At 41.7% G+C, this 4,395-nt stretch overlaps 1 protein-coding gene across 1 annotated transcript in view; it reads right to left on the bottom strand.

The window, feature by feature from the left end:
- Positions 1 to 4,395, bottom strand: part of CTNNA3 (catenin alpha 3) — a 289,557-nt gene that overhangs the window by 272,471 nt on the left and 12,691 nt on the right. The window lies entirely within an intron of this gene.

A 4,395-nucleotide genomic window follows, 5' to 3' on the forward strand; every position in this document is an offset into this window, starting at 1 on the left:
ATTTCAAAAGGGCAGAAACTGTTCAATACTTCTCTTTATTTTGATAGTCATTATCTATTTTGCTGCTTAAGATTTTAACCATTTTAAATCATGTAGTCTGAAGATTTGTATATGAGGTCTACGTGTCAGGCTGAATTTTCTTTTCTTTTTGGAAAATTTCAACCAAAAGATGTTTAGCTATTTTTAGTTGGTTTGGAGGTGAAAAGGGCACAGACAGCCTGAAGGCTGAGATTATCTGACACCAGCTGAAGAGCATTGGAGAGGCTCAACTGGGTGAAAATAGAGAGACCGAGGGAATGAGAACGTATTCTAAGTAATCACAGGTAATCAAAAAGCCAGATTTGGAGAGACATTAAGAGACTGTACTAAGACAGTTGGAGGAAACAAAGCAAAATCTGTCCCATTTCAACCCTGTCATCCAATGGCTGACTGACTTCAGTTGCACTTTTTCCGTTTAAAGCTGCATAGAAGATTTGAAAGTCAGGCAAAAGATTATACTATATATAGATCATCTTATGGGTGATTTTTTCCCCATGCAACAGCATCAGTTATTCACAGAAAGGAAAATTTTCTAGATGATGATTTACTACAGGAAAAATGTACCTGGAGATGTTACATTAAATTTACTACTTCATTCTTAATTCGTTCTTCTCAGAATTTCAATATTTAAACTTGAAAGACAAGCTTTTCTTTACTCACCTCCAACTCAAGAATTTAGAAGGCACGAACAGCCACAGAAGAGAGCTAGACTAAAGTAAAGATTCAGCTTCCTGAGCCCTATATTAAAATTAAGATGTAATCCAAGCCTTAATACTACTAACTGCTCCTAATCAGGAGGTTCTCAGTGTTTCTAAGCTCTCCTATTTAATTCACTATTTGAAAGTTCAGAACAATAAAGGAAGTCACTTAACGACAAGATTCAAGGAAAACAAGTGAAATTAATTTAAATGTTCGCTACTCCATTTTTAAAATTCATTAGATCTTTCTAATCACATCGGTGCTTCTTTTCAGAAGTAAATTGGTGAAAGCAGAGCCTCCAAATTCTAATAGATATACTACATTGTAAAAAACAGCAGTTTTATTTCATGTCCTTTGTTCTGTCATTTCCAGCAGATAGTGTAGAATAGGAATCAGATGCCTACATTAAGCACCTAGTGTCATTTTAAATACTATGCAGTATTCATCATACAAGCCCCCACTATGCCACAAGCCTCCCACAGCCCTCGCCAGGGCTGGATATGGAGATGCTATAAGAGGCCAAAAGCATCTAAAATGGTCATAGACACACATGCTTCTGCCCTTTCATCATTCCCAAGTTGTCTTTATCTTAACAAACGCTCCCAGCAGGTTGCCAGTGTAAAGATTTTGCAACAGACCAGGTATGTCCAATCCATGCTGCAGCCTGCCCCTGGCCCTGCACCAGCATGGAGGTGGCTCTTCACCGCCAAGCAGCCCCATCCAGCTGCAGGTGTGCATCACTCAGCAACAACCAAACATCAGTGCACAATTGTCACTGTCTGGGCTGAAACCAGCACACAGGGAGGACACAGCGCAGCCTGAACTCAAGTCATGACAAATATTATGCATTTTGATATATTGGCTAAACAGTTTTGTGGACAGCATAACATTTGCAGCCTTGCTTTCCATTTTTATTCGAGAACAAAGTTCAAGATTGAAAAAAAAATTTTTTTTGTAAATTTCCAATTCTATTTTCAGTTGAGATAAATAAATCACCCGTGAATTTTCAAACTAAATGCATAGAGTTGCAATCAGATATTCACCTCAAAGAAAAAGTGATCATCTCTCTATTAAAAGATATCTTATAAAAGTCTGGTAAAGAGACATCACAATCATTCTTTAATCATATCATTGCATTTTGGCAGTACGTATATTTTCTGGAAAGTAAAATTTCACCAAAAATCTCTGACAAATGCCTTGAGAACTCACTAAGAACAGCAGCTCTTCCATTGAATCAGATTGATGCATTAGTTTCACAAAAACAAAGTCAAAAATCCCCATAGTTTTATGTATTTTTATTGCCACGTGACAGATGGCAGCAGAGGGGCAGTCTGACAGAACGGCACCTGACATGGGAGTGCATATAAAACAAAGGTGTCTCATTGAATTCCTGCACACAGAAAAAATGGCACCCACAGACATTCACCAACACTCACTGAATAGTCACAGAGATCAAACAGTGGATGTCAGTGAGTGGTGCATTTCAGCAGTGGCAACAGCAGGTCACCTCCATTGGTACGGATTTTGACTTGTGCAGAATGCAGGCTCTTATTCATCACTGGTGAAAATGCACAGCTAATGATGGTGACTATGTTGAAGAACAGCGTTCTGTAGCTGAGAGTTTGCTCTATCAAATAGAGTTACTGTGCTCATTGTTGTAATTTCCATGGAAATAAATAGGAGGCATTAAATTCAGTGCAACCTAGGTAAATGTAGCCCAACTCCTCTTCACCCAACACAACCCAGGCAAGCCAAAATTTGGTCATCTACACACTAAGCAATATCAAAAGGTTTAACCCAAAAGAAAATAGCCAACAGCAAACACAAATAGAACCAGGCCCCCTAGCCTGCTAGGTCTGTCTACAATTCATCAAGGTCAGGTAACTTCAGAGATGCAGTCCAAATCGGCAGGTTTTGTGCAAGAGTTTAACAGTACTGAGCCAATAAAAATAAGCACCTAGTTACAGGTGGTTCTGAAAGTACTTTCAAATTTTGTTGTAGCAGCTGCTGCTGAAAGTTGAGGAGAGTGTTTGCACTAATACACCAGAAAAGGGACAGAAGTGATGGAACACATTTCTCAAGAGGGTGGATCAACAAGGCAAAGAAGGCACTAAAGTTATTTTTCAGTTACCCCCACATTAACACAAATGTTTGCTTACTCGTATGTTTATATCATTCTCCCTTTTTAAAATCCAAAAACAGCTCTGAGGCAAAGAAGCCAGACCCTTAACACTGAGAGACCTGGAAGCATTCAGCCTGAAGAAGAGAAGGCTGAGAGTAGACCTCATAACTGTTTCCAAATATGAGAAGTGCACTAGTCAAGTTGATTGGGGTGGATTCTTTTCAGTGGCATACAGCCACAGAATGAGTGGCAACAGGCAGAAATTAGAACACAGAAGTATCATACTAACACAAGGAAGAACATCACCGCCAATAGTGACTGTGCACTATCACAGGCTACCCAGGGACTCTGTGGAATCTCCTTCTCCAGGGATACTCAAGACCCACCTGGACACCTTCCAGAGTGACCTGCTGTAGGGAACCTGCTTTTGCAAGGGGTTGTACGAGAGGTCCTTTCCAACCCTGCAATCCTGCAGTTCATTATACCAGACTGTTACCAGTTGTATCTAGAAATGCCCCTCAGAGCTACATTCCCTCTTCAATAAGAGGTAGCATTCATGTACATCACATCTTTGACCCTGAAAACATCCCTGCTTCCATATCAAAGTGGCTGTCTTAGTCAACAGCCTAAGAAAGGTGCACTCACCTATACCCCTTATTTCCACCTCACGCATCCTACTCTGCCTCACCCTCCTCTACAGAAGGATAGATGTGCTCCTGCTCCACTACTTGACAAAACCCACTCAGATAGAGGTCATGCAGGGCAAATCTGCAATACACGTTGCTCCTTTCTGCACTCCTGCTCCTCAGCCCTCTCTGGCCCCACACACACCCACACAACGAGAGCACAGCTCGCTGTAATAACTGACGAGAGAAACAAAGGGAGGTGGCTGTGCCGTCTCCCAGTGAGGAACTCCAACGGCCCCGCACGCGCCACCTCTCCTAACGGCCCCGCACGCGCGAGAAACCGCCCCCCCCCTCCCTCCCTCCCCCCGAATCCCCTCAGGCGCTGCGGGCTGTAAGGAAACCCCTTTCCTCTGCTCAGATCGTGCTCTGACAGGTAATTTATTGAGGGAGCATCAGTCTTTTAGCTCACCCACTGCTCACCAAACTGCTGTTTCGTTAAAAACAAACAAACACACACTTATTTCAAGCCCTGTGATAAACAGCTTGCAGTTTGTTTGCAAACAGTGCTTGCTGAGAAAGCCACGGACCACTGTGACGCCTCCACTGCCAGCGAGTGGAAAACGAAGTAAATAAAATTTCCCTGTGCAGATGCTGCTATTGGCAAATCTTCCTGATAGCATCTCTTCCTAAAAGTAGCTGTGAGAACTGAATGTGCAGATTTGCAATAAGCCTATACGCAGGGTTTTATTTCAGTCAAATGTTCTATCAATATATATCTATTGCTCCTGATGTACACAGTTTGTCAGGTGGCAGGGTTTTCAGTTGTCACAGAATCTTCTCTTTGGTTCACAAGGCAAAATTCAGCTTTTAAACTGTACATTTCTTCTGTAGGACAGAATAGAATATTTT

The sequence above is a fragment of the Meleagris gallopavo genome, chromosome 8 (genome assembly GCF_000146605.3).
Source record: "Meleagris gallopavo isolate NT-WF06-2002-E0010 breed Aviagen turkey brand Nicholas breeding stock chromosome 8, Turkey_5.1, whole genome shotgun sequence".
NCBI lineage: Eukaryota > Metazoa > Chordata > Aves > Galliformes > Phasianidae > Meleagris > Meleagris gallopavo.